This window comes from Lepisma saccharinum, chromosome 7, assembly GCF_977018435.1.
Source record: "Lepisma saccharinum chromosome 7, izLepSacc3.1, whole genome shotgun sequence".
Classification (NCBI taxonomy): domain Eukaryota; kingdom Metazoa; phylum Arthropoda; class Insecta; order Zygentoma; family Lepismatidae; genus Lepisma; species Lepisma saccharinum.
The window spans coordinates 75700240-75721923 of record NC_139235.1 but is presented as its reverse complement, the minus strand read 5'-3'; the positions used below and the strand labels follow the sequence as shown (position 1 = coordinate 75721923).

Genomic DNA, 21684 nt, shown 5'->3' with positions numbered 1-21684 from the left:
GACCTCCCTTGCGACGACCAATTCGATCTTCTCGAAATATTTTATAGTTGGGAACTGTCCATGTGATATGAGGTTTAAGATGAGACTCATTGATAAGAGCGACATCTATATTCCGTGAGTATAAATAATGTTGAAGCAATAAGGTCTGTTTTTCGATGCCATTTGCATTAAAGACAAGCAAATTTATCTGACGTAGAAGTCCATTGCGATTAAAAGCACCCATCGCTTTGCATTTCAATGAGTGTTTGCAGAACAATCGTGACATAGTTCATGCTGGTTGTAGCGCGTGACATTCGCTGGAGTCCTCTATTAATGTGCTTCAATATCTTCTCGAAGTGCATTTTGTTAACCATATCCAGTAGAGATTTGAGTATGGAACCCACATCTTCTTCGTTTTCTTCATTAGCCTTAGGACGTTGACGTCGTCTGTTGTCTGCCACACCACTCACGGTATTTGCATAGCTGGTGGCATCCTGAGAGGAGGTTACGGCTGGGGTGGTCAAGGACTCTGTGTTCGCATTCGACGCGCGTGTAGACTGTGTCGGTTGTACTGTTTGCCGTTTCGCCATGGCGGTGAAGTATCGGCAACCACGGTAATTTGCTGGGTGATTTTCCTTACAATTACAGCAGACTGCGGGTGTTTCTCTGTCCTTCTTTGGACAATCTGCGGTAAGGTGGTCACTTCCACATTTCACACAACGTGGTCACTTCCACATTTCACACAACGTGGTCGAGCTGCACAGGTACTTTGGGTGTGGCCCAGGCGCTGACATCGGTGGCATTCTAGGATGCTGGGTGGTCGGTATGCCAGAATCTTGATCCGATAATAGGAAAGGTACTCTTCTGTATAGATGTCAGCAGACTTTTCGTTCCTGCGAAGTGTGACCAGATACAGAGGTATTTGCTTCCGGACGTGAGTTTTTCGGTCCCTCTGAGTCATGCGTTGTACATTTTGCACATCGTAGCCTTTCTTTGCCAACTCCGCAAACAAAGTATCATAGGGCACGTCGATAGGTAATTGCCTGATTACGACCTTCAAAGGACGATTTTGTCGAACCGGTGCACTTGCAAATTCAATCTTCTTGGTGGTGAGGTTGCGTTCGAGAGATTCGAAGTCAGCAGTCGTTTGACAGTGAACTCGGATACTGCTAGCTGTATATCGAATTCGCGGTTCGGATTTCAGAATATTATGCAGCGTAGCCACAAATGTGTGCGGGGACGATACATTGTAAATAAATATCGGAGGTATCTTGCGATTGGACGAAGTTGTTTCACCCGCGAATTCAATTCCATCTTGATGTCCGTTGGTGGCAGATGTTCCTGCCATAGAATCAGAGTCCTTGGTATAAGTCTGAAGAAGCTGATGTGCGTTGGACACTGGCACTGAGGCAGCAAGCGGCACAGATTGACTAGGCTTCGCAGCTTTCCTTGGATTCACTAACTGAAAACCATCGGAGTTGGTATCTTGGTCTGCACTGGAAATCGAGTGTTGACGTTCTCTCTTGCGAGATTCTTCAAAATCTAGCCTACTCACCGGTCTGGGGTTCAGGCCTCCATGAAAACCACCTCTTGGGTAGGGATGATGCCGAGGGATGGCGCCGATATTTCTGGATTTCAGATCTTGGAAATGTGGAGTCATCTGGGCTGCTGGCGTGCCATCCTGGTTGGCAGTCTCTGTTGATAGGTTCTCTTCCATCTCGACCTCGTCTGACCAGTCGCGTCTTCCTTCGGTACCCATGGCTGAAGAGATGAACAACACACCGGAAGGAATGAGGACGTCTAATGAAATCTTCTGCTTGTCCGACATCTAGGCACAGGTTCCACAACTAGGCGACGTCTTCCGTAATCCCCTGGCGTGGCTTGGTATCCACCACACCAGGGACTCCCTCCTTGGATGATGTCCCTCGGCCTGGCCGGGACAGCGTCGCTGCTTATATACAATTCCGAGCGCAGCGCCAGCGCCTCTAGTGGATTCTCGTGGACTACGAGAGCGCTGCTTAACATGAGGTGCCATCTATACAGATTAACAATGAACTATTAGAAACAATAACGCTCCCTAGTGAGATATGGTAGAACTACGTTCTCTACCAAGCATAGCAGTGAAACCCTATGCAGAAGCGATAACAAAACCGATAAGATTATACAATGCTATTCAACAATGACAATAAAAAGAACAAATGCGTAACTTGTGGCGATCTTGTAGGATCGTTACAAGATCGATCCCCGTTCGCACCGGCAATAATTTTTTTCACCGCATTACCAACTTCTTATTTCGATTTCTAGATTGCTGCCGTACTTATGATACGAGTTTGACTGACTTCTCAGAGTGCTTTTCGATCACAGTAGTCTGCTAATTGAACCAGTTGAATTTTCATGATGATTGAAGGTTCTTGAAAAAGTTCGCTTCGTGGATTCGATCCTTGGACCTCTGGAATATGGAGCACCAGCGCTGACAACTGCGCTACGCTATAGTTCACTTTCAATTTGTTTTCCCTTGCTACTGGAGCATCGCAGTAGTCAGCATATAGTAATAATAGAGTTGGATGGCTTTAGGATGACTGCAAGTCTTGAAAAGAATTTTCATTCCAGCGGGAATCCTATCGTTGGAACGCTGTAGCATGGAGCAGGTGTTGGATAATTTGATTTTGTTTCTACAGCAGCAGTTGTGAAGCCGAAGCTCGTCACCTTTGTTTAGGTAGATTGCATCGTGTACGCGTATTACATAGTCTACTTGCATACTATTGTTCTTCATGCATAGAAGAAGATCGCTATTCCCATGTTAATGTATAGCAACCAACTCAAAGGCAGAGGAAATAGCAGATCTTCTGTTCTGTCTTTTATTTATTTATTGAAGTTTCCAGTACAGCAGAAGCCATTTTACACCAGAAAAAAAACAACAGTGAAACAATAGACTAAGATTAAAAAAACAGAAAAAGATAACATATAATAAACAAGCCAAAACAGTACCAAGGTAAACAGATCAGTTTCATAAAAGCATTACTTACGAACAATTTTTTCTATGTTGGTGATAAGAAATGGATATGAAGTGAATATATCTATTTGGTTTGAGATTATATTGAACTGATTCGGTAGCCTATGGAATAGTGATCGCTGTATGAGTGAGAGCCTTGGAATTGTAGTTGTGGAAAGTTTCCTTGCTCCGTGTTTTATGTCTAGGCACTCTGAGTGAGAGTTCGTGGAGTGGGATGCTACATCTTAAGTTTCCATTTATCATCTTGTATAGCAATTTCATACCTGCAACGTATCTACGAGTTTCTGGAGTATTAATGTGCAGATTTTCAAGCAGATCTCTCTTAGGCAGGTGTCTCAGGGCAGGCACTCTATATCGAACGATGGAGAGGGAAAAGCTGAGAACACTGTCGATCTTGGAGGTATGATAATGGTCAGTAGGGGGGATCGAAAAAAGCAAATTTTTTATGATGCTTTTGGGGTAGAGCGGAAAAGTTGCCTCTATACATAAGTAACTTCTGTTCAAAATTTCACCACCCTAGGATAATGTCTTCTGTTCTGGCAAGGGACGTGAAATTTCAAAAATTTAGTAAAATCGGCAATTTTTTTTTTTTGAAATTTTTTTCAAATTTCACAGCACTTTGCGGTAGTGTGCAAAAGTTGCACCTATGTATGGTTAATTACAGTGCAAAATTTGGCGCCCCACGGACAATATGTTCTGTTCTGGCAAGGAGCCTGAAATTACCCAAAAATCGACAAATACACTGTTTTTTCATTATACTTTTAGATATAAATATGATTTATTAACAATAATGTTAGCAGCAGATTTTCCAGATTATTATTAACCACTAATTAATGATTATTAATTAATGATTATTAATTATTAATCTCTTTTTGTTACAGGTCGTGAACTGAGCTAGCAGTGAGCAACAAAACATGGCAAAATCTTCAAAATTTTCAAAGCGATGAGCATTAGACTGCCCAATTTTCGGATCACCGACAGATTTTGCTGGGATGCTTCCAACAAAAGAGGATGATAAATACTACCAAAGAACAATTGTAGAGGAACACTATTCCTTGGTGAAACAACCAGGATCTAGCTACGTTGGTCATGTTACACCAGCTTCAGGATCAAGTCTGGCCATTGCTGAAAGTATTTACGACTATATCACAGCAGAAGTGCCCGGAGGTTTAAACCATATTCTTGTTCTAGGGTGTGATGGAACGGTCGTAAATACTGGAGTTCACAATGGGGTACTGCGTCGTCTTGAACTGAAGATCGGGAGAGCTGTGCAATGGGCTGTTTGTCAACTACATTTCAACGAATTGCCTCTCCGCCACTTGTTCGAGTCCCTCGATGGTCCCACCTCCGGACCCAATTCCTACAGTGGTTGCATTGGAAAATCTTTGAAGGCGTGTGAGCTGCTTCCAGTGGTAACATTTGAGCCAGTTAACTGCACCTTGCCATCAGATGATATATCCACTTTGAGTAAGGACCAGAAGTATCTGAGGGATATTGCTCTCGCCGTTAGCTCAGGCATGTGTCCTCCAGGTCTTGCTAAGCGCGATCCAGGTCCCCTAAACATGTCCCGCTGGTTGACAACAGCCAACAGGATATTAAGACTGTATGTTTCCACCACGGAACCATCAGACAACTTACGTACCATAGTAGAGTTCGTTATCAGGGTGTATGTGCCATCTTGGTTCCGCATCAAAATCCATCATTCAATTAAGGATGGAGCTCGGCATCTTTACCATTTCATTCAGTCATCCAGATACTTGGATCAAGTTAACCGCAACGTCATCGACCCAGTGATTTCTCGGAATGCTTACTTCGCGTCTCCAGAAAACATTCTGCTCGCGATGCTGACTGATAAGAGAACACATATCAGAGCCCTTGGCATTCGAAGAGTCATAAAAGCACGAGAATCATGTGAGACGGTTGGACACGTTGGGATTAGAAAGTTCGATATTCCAAAAATAAACTTCGAAGCAAACGACTATATCGAACTAATTGACTGGTCGTCCAGCGAAGTAACTCCACCACCAATACTGAATGATGTGACTACAGAAGATTTGAAAAGTATGCCGAAAGAACCAATACCAATTGACTGGACTTTTACAAAGTTCCCATGCCACACACAAGCTGTGGAAAGAACAGTAAAATTGGTTACGGAGGCCTCAAAGAAAGTGTGTGGTCATAAAAAACGGGATGGATTTATTCGCTGCACTCTGAAATCGAGAAAGGCCATGCCTGAATTTAGGTGCAAGAGACAGTACAAAACCTAAAGACACATATTTTACATTATTATTACCTACAAAACACACATTTCCGTACTTTTAATTTTGAATACTTATTTCTTAATTCTTATATCTAATAGTATGCGAGTGTATGACAATTCTGGTTTATGTTTAATAAATGTTAGTTAAATAATGAAAAAACAGTGTATTTGTCGATTTTTGTGTAATTTCAGGCTCCTTGCCAGAACAGAACATATTGTCCGTGGGGCGCCAAATTTTGCACTGTAATTAACCATACATAGGTGCAACTTTTGCACACTACCGCAAAGTGCTGTGAAATTTGAAAAAAATTTCAAAAAAAAAAAAATGCCGATTTTACTAAATTTTTGAAATTTCACGTCCCTTGCCAGAACAGAAGACATTATCCTAGGGTGGTGAAATTTTGAACAGAAGTTACTTATGTATAGAGGCAACTTTTCGGCTCTACCCCAAAAGCATCATAAAAAATTTGCTTTTTTCGATACCCCCTAATGGTCAGCCATGTTCCAGATTGATGAACAGTATTCTAGAATGGGGGACACAAATGTTTTGAAGTAAATGGAAAGTGCTTTCGGGTTATTGATTTCGGTGAATCTGTAAAGTAGGCCTAACATACGCATTGCCTTTTTTGTGATGGTTGATATGTAATATGTTGATTAAAGATTACAACATGGGACTGAGCAGTCATTCGCCCCAAGGCGCCTACAGTGTTCCTCAAGTAGATATGTCCCATTCCTTGCCAAACGGCTACAGTTGTCATACATTAAGGTAGAAGTCATCGATAGACATGTCTACGAATTGACTAACTGAAAATATTGCAGATAGAAAATCTTTCCTCCCCCTCAAACCTCACACCCAAAGGGCGGAACAGGTCTCTTCACAAGATCCAGTTCGCCTCGTACAACGAAGGGCAAATGCCTCGAGCAGGATGCGAAGCTTGTAGTTATTCCCAGAGTAGTGTAGTGTTTTGCATGAATAGACTGGCATTGGGACTCTCCAAGGATCGCATTTCCTGCAACGTTATAAAATTTTTCATTAACTTGGATCATTTAGTTATTACACTTTCCAGACTACTGTGAAATTAAAGCTTCTGGGGAAGAGATGTCTGAAGTGAATGAACTCGTGGCGCGGTGGCTAGCGCAGGTGGACAGTATTCTAGAGATCCAAGGATCGATCCCAGCCGGGAGTGGAAGTAGTTTTCAAGGACACTCCGCTATTCTTTTATCTTAATTTGGAGGCTGACGGTTGAAAAATGAAAATAAGGAGATCTTGTTAGCCACAATAGTCAGCATAATAAAAGAGTTGGGCGGCTTTAGGATGACTGCAAGTCCTTGAAAAAAGTTTTCGTTCCAGCGGGATTCCGATCGTTGGAACTCTGTATCATTTGATTTCGCTTCTACAGCACCAGTTGTAAAGGCCAAGCTCGTCACCATGTTGTTTACGTAGATTGCACCGTGTACGCATATTACATACTCTACTTGCATACTGTTGTTCTTCATGCGTAGAAGCATATCGCTATTCACACTTTAATGTACAGGAACCAACTCTAATGACGGCATGCCTCATGAGTGTAAAACGTCCGCAGGTGTGATTAGAATTCCAATACCTTTAGAATTATAATGGATAGTACAGTGGGATCCATGAGTATTACTGTGCAAATTGTCCATGACTATTTTCATTTATTTTTCTCTTACATCCTAAGTGCCTTTAAGCGATACATTTTTATGTATGCCGGTGCAGAAGTTGTCAACAGTTTGTCTTGAGTTTCATTTTAATTCTTGAAGTTCTTATTGGGTCAAATAAAATGCACGAACATGGTGATGGACAATTTGCACGGTAATACTCATGGATCCCACTGTACTAGTGCTAATACCCCCTCCCCAGCCTATTTGGGATTGACCGTAGAATTGCGTACGGAAATAGGAAATACTATTCTGGTTGACTTTGTACTGGTGTTAATAGGCGATTTGCGGGGGTAAAATTTTCTAATAATAACATAGGAATGTCAAACCTAAATTTAAGATACTATTTAATTTCAGGAACATAACCCTTAAACTGAATTATTCTATTTACAATATTTATAGCAACCTATTTACTGTTTATAATTATTACTTCTCGCCACAGGATCATTCACTTCAGACATCTCTTGCCCAGAAGCTTTAATTTTACAGCAGTCTGGGAAGTATAATAACAAAATGATCCAAGTTCTTGAAAACGTTTCTAACGTTGCTGGAAATGCGATCCTTGGACCGTCCGAATGCCAGTCATTCACGCAAACCGCTACACCACTCTGAGATTAACTTCAAGCTTCGCTTCCTGCTCGAAGCATTTGCCCTCGTTGAGCGACGTGGTTCGAGGTTAACTGGATCTTCTCTTGCAGAGACCTGTTCCACCCTTTGGGTGTGAGGTTTGAGGGGGAAGTTTTTCTACCTGCAATATTTTCAGTTAGTCAATTCGTAGTCATGTGTAGCGATGAATACTTCCTTAATGTTTGACGGCTGTGGCCATTTGGCTAGGGCGACCAGACGTCCTCCTTTATCCGGACATGTCCTCCTTTTTAGGTGTCTGTCCGGCGTCCGGGCGGATTTTTCAAGAATCGGTAAATTGTCCTCCTTTTTTGGAAAAATGCTTCCACCCATAACGATCAACCAGGTGTTATTTTGCACGTAAAGCATATCACTTGAGGCGCGATAAGTATTCTAGCAATGCTCATTAAGCACCTGGGAGCCGAACCACTATAATTTTGTCCAAATGAGCCTTTAACGTGTCCCAGACTGCAGTTTCTTTTCGAGTCATACATGCGCGACACAGAAACGCATAATGAGAAATTTGATTATTAAGTAATATTTACATTTATGAAATACCAAAGTGCCAGCCTCCTTGGCGGAGTGGTTAGCACACAGCGCTACGATGAAAAAGGCCCCTGGTTCGAATCCTGGAACTGGAAAACAGTGGCGGACCCAGACGTTACAGTTCGTAGGAGCGAATTTCAGTTGGGTATCTCACTCCACAGAAAATCAATTCCAACTTACAGTCGCACTAGTCTATACAAAGGAGAAGTACAGGAACAATATTGTTTTGCAAGAATTGGGATCCAGGGCTGGAATAGATTGTTGTTATATGTTGGAAGAAGCACATTTATGTATTTATGATATTAATGGTAATGGCAAATATGCTGCAATTTTTTGCGGTGTCCTCTTTTTTATGTCTGTGTCCTTCTTTTTCGCCAAGCCCTGTCCTCCTTTTTGAATGTATGTGTCTGGTCACCCTACATTTGGCAAGGAATGCGACATTGCTACACTGTAGGCGCCTTGGGGTAAATGACTGCTCCGTCTACACGTTGTAATCTTTCGAAAGGACAGAACAGAATATATGGTATATTATAAATGTGGTTTGATATAAAAAAAATCTTCGGTTTTGCACCCCCCCCCCCCCCCAAATTGATCAACCCTGATTGCACTACATATTTACCTCCCATGGGGAAAAATGTTATATCTACATGTTAAAAGTACAATTATAATATATTTGATTCAAGCGTCATTACCGGGAAATTATTGAACTACATATTATTTACCTCCCTTTGGAAAAAAATGGATACCTTCATGTTAACAGCGTGATATTCATACAGTTGATTGCAGCGCCATCATCAGGAAATGGCTGAATATAGATTATTTACGTCCCATTGGAAAAGATTTGATACCTTCATGTGAAAAGCGTGATTTGTTGAACAACAGATAATTTAATTCCCTTTGAAAAAGATTGGAAACTCCACGTTAAACTGTGATTTTAATATTGTTTATTCCAGCGCCATCATCGTTAAACTGCTGAACAGGGACGGCGACAGGGGTGGGCACGGGTGGGCAAGCGCCCACCCAAAAATTCATGTGCCCACCCGATTGCCCACCCAATCAAATTCACTAAGTACATATACTTAGAGGTATGTGAATGTTGCAATAAATAAGTGTATTCTGGTGTTCATTACATGTATATTTTACTAATAATGAATATATATTATATATACTAGAAATGTTCACATATCATCATCCCATAAAAAGCTGATTTAACTTTGTCATTAAATCAAAAGGAAGTACTAGAGATCTAGAAAAAAGAAAACTGTGACAAATTGAATACTTCCATAATTAGAAGCAGCTAGTGGGCTTAGGAGGCACAAAATTATGCATGGGTCAAAATGAGATCAGGATTTAGGGTGAGCTTGAGGACTGCAGCTCCAGGCCTTCACTGGGGAACAAAATCTGCTTTGAAAAGTACCACATAAAGAAAAAAATAGGTACTTCGGATGTGATTTAAAAAATGTAGAAATACGTATAACTAACCACCTCATGTAGCTTGGCGAAATGTTATAACTGAAAGTGTGGAGGGGTTTGGTTTGGGGTCTTGGTGTTGTAAGTTCCGGGTATTCACATATATAAATCCCGGCCTGCGTATGATTAAAATAATCTCTAAATAAGCAAATAAAAACCTCAGCGTTGCTTCCTCCAGCAACACAATAAATTATTTCGACTTTTTAATTAGGTCTACATTGAAATTCCAAAAGTGTATCTTTCTTTATTTAATTACAATGTTTATATTTATATTTTACATACCTGTCATTTTCAAATATCTACATTGTATACAAAATAACAATTTTTATTCGTTGCACTAATAAATACTAATAAGAAGCAATCAAAATAACCACTACAATACCGAGGTATATTAATTTTGATGTAACAGTTATGTGGGTTTGGAAAAAGCAACAGCATTATTGAATTGATAATGGGTGGCTAATTCTATTTAGAAATCCTAATTTCACACATAAATTTTGCCTATCAGTTACGTAATCATGCGATTTTTCTTGTGATTAACTTACGTAGAATTACTCGTAAAAGAAGAAGGGGTTGGAAGGAAAGCTTTGTTTTGAGGGCGTCAGAAAACTAATCAATCACGATGAGAATGGTTTAAACTTTAGAAGCATCAGAGGTTTAGCTGAAAACAGAATCTGTAGATGCAAATGAATTAAAGAAGAAAAGGTATGTCACGAATTATCCATAAGAAAATTTTGTTTATTTGTTTTTAAGTCGAATTTTATGCTCAGATAGGCTAATCGGGACTAAACCTACAGTTTAACGTGGACTCCGAACCAGTGTACATTGTGTTTCCACCAGAGAAGGGGGCAGTAGAAACCAGAGCTTCTATAAGGCGACAACGTTATGCCATTGGAAAAAATATATATACAGAAAGAACTCACAGGGAACGTCTTATATTATAACCATAAAATATGCGTTCATTTAAGAGGGTATATTGCCAGAGACAAATATTTGAGACTTTCTTAAAACAACTTTATTGTTCACGAAGTTAGCTGCCTTAGATCCAACAATCAAATACTGTGAAATTGAAACTACCATCTCAACTTTCGAAGTGGTATGAACTAATGAAACTCCACTTTTGAAAGAGTAACTTATTGCTGATTCGACTGATTTCTTCTCTGTGAAGTCACTTTTCTGCTAATTTTGGCTAATGGCGACAATGAGGTTCAATGGTGATTAGATGAAAGTAACGAAGGGGGGGGGGGGAACAAATACACGCAGACATTGAAAATACAACCCCACAAATTATTATTTTTGACTGTGGTTCTAGGCGCCAGAGACTCGTTCGCCTGCAAGATTAAAGTTTCCAGGTATACAGCGCAGGATAGAGGTTGACATTTGGGCGCTTTCGAAAAGGTCACGCATACAACCCAAGTCGTCTGGGAAAAAGAGATGAATTACCGGATATAGTGATAAATTTCGATGAATTCCTTGTGTCCTACAAAATGTAAACTATTTGTTACCTGAGTGCATGTGTTCATCTAACCATACGTGTGTTACTTCTCCTGCACGAGTAACGAAGACTTACTTCAGAAAACGAATAACAACTTAGCTAACAGATTTCTCAATGTCAGTTGATTATTACTTTTGTGCGATATTTTGTCAAAATAACCTGTCATAAGCCTTGGTATACTTTATGCAGAATGAAAAAAGAATTGGTTTTTCCGTGTGTGTGTGTATTTATATTCCCAAGAAGACATTAATTTTAATCCAAATATCCAGTGGCGGCGATTACGAGGAGCAAGTCCCCCCCCTCCCCCCCACATTTTGCCTCTTCTTGCACCTGCACTATGGTCTCTTAATGCTAAGACTTTTCTGCCAAAAAAAAAAGTTAAATGCAATACCTCTTATTGAAAACATTCAGATCCATTAGTCAGATGTAATAACCTTGTAAGCCAAGAAAAGTGATCATTAACCTCCACGTTTCAGTCAAAAACTCATATGATGAAAATAATATGATCAGGAACATGCATTTAAATTACGAAAAGTAATTTAATTCTTCACTTTTGTCTATCCTTCACAATTTCTATCACTGTCGCCTAATATATAAAGTGGAGTAGGTTGCCTTGTATTTTTTCACTTGAAGGACATGTGATGCAACCAAGTGAAAGGGAGAAGGAGGTAACAAACTAAGAAGTGTAAGAGAGAAGGGGATACATATGCATGTATGTCGTACATATACAGTATGTCTCTTACATGCATGCATATATATATATATATATATAATGGATAAAAGCAAGGAGGGCCAAAAGGGCTAAGTAAAAATCAAAGAAGGTAAAAGAAAACACTCACCGGACAGTAGAAAAATTTTGAGTGTTTGAGTGTTATATATTGCTGTAGGTCCCGTCCCAATTAGCCTTACTGTGCATAAAATGCACTTAAAACGTCAAATCAATCGATCAATCTATATATACCAGGTATCCAAAAAAGTTCATGCCGTATATTGCAGTGAGAAATAAAGACTCCGTAATTTCTGGCAAATGTTTTTTATTCAGTAAAAATAAGTTCCTTCAGCTTCAATTACATGTTCCCAACGAGATACAAGCTTATAAATCCCGTGTTTGTAAAAGTTCTAGTTTCTAGAAGCAAAAAATTGTCCTATGACCTGCGTGACATCATCTCGGTTTCGGAACTGTTGCTCACGCAAATGGTTATCCATGGCCAAAAACAAGTGAAAGTTGGATGGGGCAATGTCCTGGGAGTAAGGAGGATGAGGTAAAATTTACCAACCAAGTGTGTTGATTTCCTCCTTGGTCGCTTTCGCTGTATGAGGTCTAGCGTTGTCTTGAAGAAGGATCACCCCTTTCCTGTTGACTGGTGCTGGCTGCTTCGGACGCAGTGCAGCTGCAACCCTTTGCAACTGGGACGAGTACACCTTGGATGTGATGGTTTTGCCATGCTCTAGCAATTCAAAGTGCACAACAGCAGCGCTGGTCCACCAAACACAGAGCAGAACCTTCTGTTGATGAATGTTTTCTTTGGGAGTCAATGCAAGAGAACCAGGGGACGACCAATGATGTTTTCTTTTGCGGTTACTGTATAACACCCTTTTCTCGTCATATGTCAATATCTGGTCCTTGAATGGGTCTTTCTTGTGGCGTGACAGCAAGGATGAGCAAATGGTGAGCCGCTGGCTTTTGTTTTCCTCGGACAAAACGTTAGGAACCCACTTACTGAGCTTCCAAGTCATCCCGAGGTTGTGCAGATGCAATCGAATGGTTTCCTCCGACACTCCAAACCCTTGTGCAAGTTCTTTGCACGTTTGCTGTGGATCGCGCTCGACGGTCTCCTTCAGCAGGGCTTCGTCGATAGTGGCGTGGCGTCCAGCTCGAGGCTTGTCCTGGAGGCTCTCATCGCCAGATGCAAAGCGACTGAACCACTTTCGCGCTGTGCGCTCACTCACTGATGCCTCTCCAAACGCGGAGCATATCATTCGAGCAGCGGCTGCAGCATTGCTGCCCAATTTGAACTCATACAGTAAACACGGCCGTAAAACGTCCTTTGACACTGACATGTTCCCTTCAGGATTGTATTTCCTACAGACTTGCTGTCTATGCGACCGACACGCCTCCCAACTCTGCACTGACTGACGGTTGCCGGGAATGTAAACTTTTCACGTCACCCATACAGAGTTGCCAACACATGCCGTTCGACTTTCACTTTTCGTTCCAGCGGCACGAACTTTTTTGGATACCTGGTATATATATACATTTATACCTGCCCACCCTAATCTATCAATTTACAGCATCTACCCACCCGGTCAAAAATTTCTGGCGCCGCCCCTGATGCTGAACTACATATTACTTCGCCCTTGAGAAAAGATCGGATACCTCACCTCCAAGTTAAAACCATGATTTTAATATACGTATGTGATTTCAGCGCCATCATCGGGAAATGGTTGAACTACAGATTTACGTCTCATGGGAAAAGATTGGATACCTCCACGTTAAAAGCGTAATTTTAATATATTTGGTTGGTTGATTGATTTGGTGTTTTAAATCCACTTCATGCACAGTAAGGCTAATCGGGACTGGACCTACAGTTTAAAGTGGGATCCGAACCACTTGTGCCTCCACCGGGTATCGAACCCGGGATCCCTTGTTTACAAGGCGACGACGCTACCACTGCGCCATCAGGGATGCCTTTTCAATATATTTGATTCAAGCGCCATCATCGGGAAATTGTTGAACTACAGATTTACCTCCCATTGGAAAAGATTTGAAACCTCTATATTAAAAGTGTGATTTTAATATATTTGATTTCAGCGCCATCATCGCGAAATGGTTGAACTATATTACCTGCAAAGCGAGGTATATTATTTGTAGTTCAGCCATTTTCCGATGATGTCGCTAGAATCAAATATATTAGAATCACGCTTTTAGCAAAGAAGTTTCCAATCTTTTTGAAAGGAAGGTAAATAATATGTAGTTCAGCCATTTCCCGATGATGGCGCTGGAATCAAATATATTGAAATCACACTTTTAATATGGAGGTGTCCAATCTTTTCCAATGGGATGTAATTAATCTATAGTTCGGCCATTTCCCGATGATGGCGCTGGAATCAAATATATTGAAATCACGCTTTTTACATGGAGGTATCCATTTTTTTCCCAATGGGACGTAAATAATCTATAGTTCAGCCATTTTACGATGATGGCGCTGAAATCAACTATATTAGAATCACGCTTTTAACAAGGAAGTATCCAATCCTTCCCAAAGGGAGATAAACAGAGGCGTAACCACGAATTTTTTGTCTGGGGGCAAGTACCAGGATAAACGTACCAATAATAATAATAATTATGTTAATAAAAATATTGTTAATAATAATAATATTACTAATAATGTTATTATAACATTATTATTATTATTATTGATTTGCTTTATTTTACTTCGCTTCTTGTGCCACTTTTGGCTAATTTGCGTAGATGGGGATGAAGGCACGATGAATGGATACTCGCAAACATCAATGCCCAAGCCGGGATTCAAATTACTATTAGTAGTGGTAGTATCAAATACAATATTATCCAACAGTAAAAATTAAATTGTCTGAAATGTGCACGCTCATTTTCCTCCCAACAATTGTTCATGCATTTAAAACAAAATGAAGACAAGTCTTGTTTCTCTGTCTGGTGATTTACAATGCATTACAAAGAACAAACATAAATTTCGAGCGAAGCGAGCAAAAACATTTTTGGATGCAATTTTTTTGCAGGCTGAATTCAATATTAATTTAATAGGGTGCAAATAATTTCACGGAACGCCATGGCATTATATCATTTACAATTTTTGTGCCTCCCCGATGGTCTAGTGGTAACATCGTCGCCTTGTGATCAAAGGGTCCCGCGTTTGATACCTGGTGGAGGCACATAATGGTTCGGAACCCACTTTAAGCTATAGGGCCAGTCTCAATTAGCCTTTTTGTGCAAAAGGAGACTTAAAAAAACACAAAACAATCAATCAATTTTACAACTGTTTTAATTTAGATCGTTTGGCGCACAGAGCCGTCTCCCGCCGTCCTCTAGTTACGGTTCTGAGCTTGATAAGGCTACGAAAAACAGGTATTGCGAGCGCAACGAGGAAGAAACTTTTACGAAAAGTATTTCTATTTGCATAAAATTTGAATTTCTGGGCGGTAATTGCCCCCTGCAGGTACACTTGGCCGTCAACTATATTAATATCACGCTTTTAACATTGAAGTATCCAGTCTTTTCCAATTGGGTGTAAATAATCTATAGTTCAGCCATTTCCCGATGTTGGCGCTGGACTGGAATCAAATATATTAGAATACGCTTTTAATAAGCAGTGGCCGCGGTGGCTCAGTCGGTAACGCGTCTGGCTGCCATGCTAAAGGTCCCGGGTTCGATCCCCGCCCGGTTCAAATCCGAGAACTTTTCTAACGATGGAAGCGGCCCCCGCCCACCCAGCGTCGAATAACATTGGGGGTCACATCACCCCCTATCACGTTACCCCCACACCCCCTATACGCCTTCATGGCTTGCTGCTATGCACAGGGGAGCACTTTACTTTTTTCCTTTTAATAAGGAGGTATCCAATCTTTTCCAAACGGAGGTAAATAATATATGGTGGATCGAGTTGAAATGTCTACCCCAGCATGTAATAATAATAATAATAATAATAGTGATAATAATAATACATTTATAATTGTGTTATTAGTTAATAAAAGTAATTATAAGCATATTAATACTAAAATAATAACAATGTGGCTATACAGCCTGTAAGGGCCTTGGCCTATCTCCCTCCCTCCCACCTACCAAGGTAGAGGTGTGGAGATCTTCAACAGCTAATGGGGTGGGTCAGCACCAGTTGCGCAACCACAGGGGGGCATTGCCATCCAACCATGGACGGAAATCAATTCTAGGGGGGAAGGGGGCAAACATTGACGGCTTAAGGGCACCTGGAGGGGCCACAAGGGGGCCATTGTCCTTACTGATTTCATTTTTTATGCAAATAAAGATACATTTTGTAAAACATTTCTTGCTCGCAATATCTGCTATTATTTGTCTCATCAAGGTCAGAGCCGTAGCTAGGGGAGGCGGGGGTTGGCCCTGGGTGCCGTACGATATAAATGAAAAAGTTAAAGAGGGAGAATGCCATGACGCCCCGTTAAATTATTTGCGCTACATTCCAAATCAATATTGCTTTCCGTTTGGAAAAATTGAATCTAAAAATTTTGTTGCTCGCATTGTAAATTACCATTGCATTTTTTAATCTTACGTCGCTCCATATTGCATATGTGTAAAACGTATGTTGTACATTGAAGTTATGCCATTTGGAATGCATCCATCTTGAATTTACTGCCTTTCAAAAATACAGTTTCTGTGCTTGTTTTCCATTATTAGGTGATGTAAAATTGAACGTTTTGAAAAAAAAATATGTTTCAAATAGTTTGTTCAAACCAGTAGGGTACGCAGGATTTTATAACGGGGGATTAGGCTATTTCTAAAACTTTTTCCAAATTCGCATTACCATTGTTTTATTATACTTTAATTAAATAATAATACTCATAATTAATTAATAATACTTATAATTAATTAATTAGCTGAATTACTAACAATAATACTAATAATACCACTACTACTATTAAGTAGTAGAGATCTACATAAATATAGTATTTATGAAAGCAATAGAAGGAAATTACTTTCTAGTCATTCGATTTTTATCAAATTCTGGGAGCATTTTCTTGTTTCTTTTACGAAATAATTGTCTGGTCAACGAGGTGAGACATTTTAAGTGTGAAGAAAATCCATAAAAACAAGAAAATATATTAAAATAAATTGAAATAATCAAAGTATGGAGGTCATCCAAGAAGCCGCGGTGGAGGGCGTCTGACAACCATGCGGGAGATCCAGGTTCGATTCCCGGAATTGGTTGGATTATTTCCGGCTTTTTCCCCGCATAAATGTCCCCGATAATTCACATCTGGATTGTGTCGCTTTTCTTACCAACCAAACATTTTACAATAGTTAAGCTTATTGTCGTTTGAATAATTGTCTAGTCAACAAGGTGAGACATTCGAACGTGCTGCGGTATTCTTGTCCGCCTAGCCTTTGTCTATACATTAGGCGCTTACAACGAACCAAGAACTTTATTTTACTTAATTCTCATTGTTCACACACAAAAATTACATGTTCATTGAACACTGGCGTACGTAGAGGGGTGACTGATGGGGTTACAGACCCTACCGAAACTTTAAGAAAATCAGAATTTTCAAATAAAAATCCGTTAAGAACTTTAAAAAATCAAAATGTGTAAATGCGAAACCTCTTTTAAAGTGAATCGCGATTACCATTTTTGTCTTTGAATACAATTTTAATAGACTGAAAAGCTCCAAAAATACGAAATATTTTATTATGCATCGTGCCCTCCAAAACGAAGCCATGTGCTATCCACATTTACTATTCCAGACACTCAAAAAAAAAAAAAAAAAAAAATCTGCGTACGCCGGTGTATTGAACATTGTTGCAATTGCAACTGAGATACAAAACAACTTTTCTCTCTTTTAAATCATAGTTGCCCTCATATTTTATTTTTAAGAATTCGCGTTAAATTTCAAGATATTCACTCTGAAAGACGCGTGTTTGGAATGCTGTGCTTTTCTCCGTGCTGCATGGAAATAATAATTCAAATTATTATCATTATTATTATTATTATTAGTGGTGGTGGTAATATTAATAGTAATAGTATTCTCCCAGATCTTTGACTGTGATAAATTGGCCATTTAATTTTTTCCACAGCATTTTTCATAACATTTCACAAGCTCAAGGGGGTTTAAACTCCGTAACTCCCCCTTGCGTACGCCACTGGTTCAAACACAAATACTTTCCCTTTTTGCATAATTTACGAGAATAATAACGTCTTTGATACTACTACTACTATTAATAATAATGCCACTATTATTATTATAAGCAATATTATTATTATTGGCACGTTCATCCTGGTACTTGCCCCCACCCAGACAAAAATTCGTGGTTGTGCCTTTGGTCAGCACGTCAGATCCTCAGCCATTATAGGAGATTTCCGAGAACGGATTACAACTCACTCATAGCTCCCCAATTTTCTCACGATGGTGGGTTGCCACCCATCCTATACACAAGACAAAAACCCAGACTGAACCCAGGCAGACTCGAACCCATGCCATCCCGCAGTCAGGCCAGAATTGATCTCCAGTGGGGATCACGGGTTATCAGGGGGCTTTGTAAATCAAGTCCATTTTTCAAAAGTTTAACCGTGTTAAATGAAGGTAAATTAGGTGTGGGGGAGGGGGTCATTAAGTTAGAAATATCACACAAATACTACATTTTTATATATCTTTTAAAATATCGCTTGAAGTGTTAATTGGCTGCTACTAAAATCATCCCTTACTACACACTCCATACTACGTTTGATGATACAGATATTTTTATCACCCAAGAAAAGATGGACAATATTCAATCATAGTGCCTAGTGTACATTCCATTCTCCGGCCTAAACAATAAAACTCCCCTTCGTTTCCAAAACTTGGGAACTGTTCACCTTTGACGCAGATGCGGAGGAAATTTGCATAATGACACCAAAGTAGCAGACGCTCGGCAACTCCTGGAATGCAGGGGGTCCCGAGCTGTAGGGGCCCCGCTATGTTCTCTTTCTGTGATCCTGTAATTTTATATAATCCCAGAAATTCAGCAGTTACTGTCGCTAATTTAAAAAATGGATTTACGAAACAGAATGTTGGTTCCCAGTAACATATATGAGGACGTCTGCGATTAAAAGCAGTGGTGTGTTGTCTCAGCCATAGGGGCTCACACAACTTGACATTATGGGTCTCCTCCGAAATTCAGAATTAAGTTACTTGCTCATAGATGGCAATCGATAGGAAGCTTCCCTCATCTCATACCTTTATAGCTACGTGGTTTTCGTAATAGTAGTGTAGTGTGCCAATCGCCTACAGTTACGAATCCAGTAGAAAGGTTCAGTTGCTCTACCAGTCGATGCCTCATTGTTACACAATACCTAAACAAACAAACTTGATAATTTATGACCTTTTTTATTACCAGTAATATTACGTGATATTTAATATGTAACTTCCCCTAAAATATTTTCAAGGGGGCCCCCAAGCCTCAGTATTAGATTGGAATAAGATCTGAGATATTTCTCACTTCAAGGGGTCCAAAAACTCAGGATATTGAGTCCAGAGGAAATTTTCCCTTTGCCCTTAGGTCCAGTAGCCCCAATTCCGCCATGCAGGGTATACAATGCTCCAATCTGCATTTCATTGAGTGACACATTTTCAGTGTATATAGTCCAGTCGCTGCTTCATTTTCTATCTCTCAAGACTTGAGTCCACCTCTATTTCTTTGCAGCAGATTGTAATTTACCCTTTGATATTCGGTCACCATTGAGAATGTAGAAGTCCAGTTCAACCCCCATTACTGAAATGATAAGTTTGCTTGAGTATATAACTCACTATTAGTATTAGAAGCATAATGTGAGCGACTCTTACGTTGAATCTTGGCCTGGCATAGCCAGAGGATGGCTTTGTGTGCTGAAGGTGCAACCACCTCTAAGTCCAAAAAAAGGAGTGTTTACTATCCTTTAAACAATTTCCCCAAACAGTGTTTTTTAAATATATGTCTATTATATGTAACCTACATAAAAAAAACGTTTCAAACAAAAAATACAAAGGATCACATATAAAGAAGCTCCCCTGTGAAGAAACTTTCTAAAATCTAGGGAAGAAAATTTGCTTACTAATTTATCCTTCACCAAAGTTGTGAGCAAAATAATATCTGCTGTCTACATTTTCACTCTTCACTGCAAACAAATTACACAAAATAGTTTTACCTAATGTCAAGGGGGCTGACCTCAGTGCCAGGGGGGCTGACCTCAGTGCCAGGGGGCTGAGCTCCCCCTGGCCCCTGCCTGACTACGAGCCTGCCCGCAGTCGGAGCCCAAAAGACAGCTTCTTAGACCGCACAGCTATGATAGACAATACTACTACTACTAATTATTATTATTCAAGTTTTATCATTGGGCTGAACTTCGATAAAAATTTCTGGAAATGCCAAACCAATGGATCTCAATAGGGGAGAGCGGGGTCAATTGTAACATGGGGCAAATGTAACAATCGCTATTGTGCTGCTCTCGTGAGGTATTTTTTAAAACTATTCAAACCTGTAGAAAGGAGACGTCAGTTGGGAGTGACTCATGTGGCGGTGGTGCTTACGTAGCGATTGTTCCGGCTATTATTGGGAGTTTTTCAAATTTTCAACACGTAAGTAAAAATATAAGGTTCCTTTTTATTTTTTAATAGTGATTTCGCGATGTCGTCTGATCAAGGTTTGTATATATCATCGCAATACACAATATTTGATGTATTTGTTAAGATAGTTGTGATCAATTTCTGGTGTCGGGCTTAGTAGCTGCAAGCCAGCAAACAATATGGCGTCAGGATGGGGCAAATGTAACAAATGTAACCGGGGCAGTTGTAACACTGTTACAATTGCCCCTTATGCGTTTCTTACGTAAAATATTCACTTGCATTGTAATAAAAAACATTGTTCAACGAACCTGAATTATTACATTCTGTATGTTTCAGAATGGTGAGAGACAGAAAAAGAACTACCGAACGAGGCCCTTCACAAGATAAGATGGAAGAAGCTGCAAAGTTAGTTTTGGAAAGCAATGTTTCAATCCGACACGCAGCAAAAGCGTACAATATTTGTCATGTGACATTGACCCATTTTGTTAAGAAGAGACAAGAAAAAGGGAATGCTGTTATGGGTTATAAACCACACAATAAAGTGTTCTCTGCCTACATGGAGACCGAGTTAACTGAGTATATAAAGACATGTGCAAATATATTTTATGGACTCACCCCAAAAGAAGTCAGACAGCTAGCCTACCAATATGCAAACCAAAATCAGTGTAAGTTTCCAGAGTCCTGGGCAGATCGTCAAATGGCTGGTGCAGACTGGTTTACCGCATTTATAAAGAGAAATCCTACTTTAGCAATAAGGACCCCAGAGTCAACATCCTTAGCGCGTGCTATGAACTTTAATAAAGAGAATGTTAATTTTTTTTTTTGAAAACCTATCGAATGTTTTCGAGCAATATCAATTCGAACCTCAAGACATCTACAATGTCGATGAAACAGGCACATCAACAGCCCCTAAGCCAGATAAGATAGTTGCACCAAAGGGAAGCAAGCAAGTTGGAGGAATTAATTCTCATGAGAGGGGCACCTTGGTAACGATGTGCTTAGCCGTTAGTGCCATAGGCAACAGCATTCCACCCATGTTCATTTTTCCACGGAAGAACTTTCGGGATCATTTTCTCCAGAATGGTCCAATAGGAAGCACAGGAGCAGCAAATGGTTCGGGGTGGATGCAGGCACCAGAGTTTTTACAATATCTCGAACATTTTAGGAAGTATGCCAAGCCGAGTGTTGAGAGAAAGGTTTCGGTTATCCTGGACAACCATGACTCGCATGTTCAACTTCCAGTCATAGACTTTTGCCGACAGAATGGAATTGTTCTCCTTTCTTTCCCTCCTCACACGTCGCACAAGCTCC

General features: G+C 40.1%; 1 pseudogene; it reads right to left on the bottom strand.

Annotated features, from left to right (window-relative positions):
- Positions 1–12336: 12336 nt before the first annotated feature.
- Positions 12337–13128, bottom strand: LOC145990512 (histone-lysine N-methyltransferase SETMAR pseudogene; annotated as a pseudogene).
- Positions 13129–21684: the final 8556 nt, after the last annotated feature.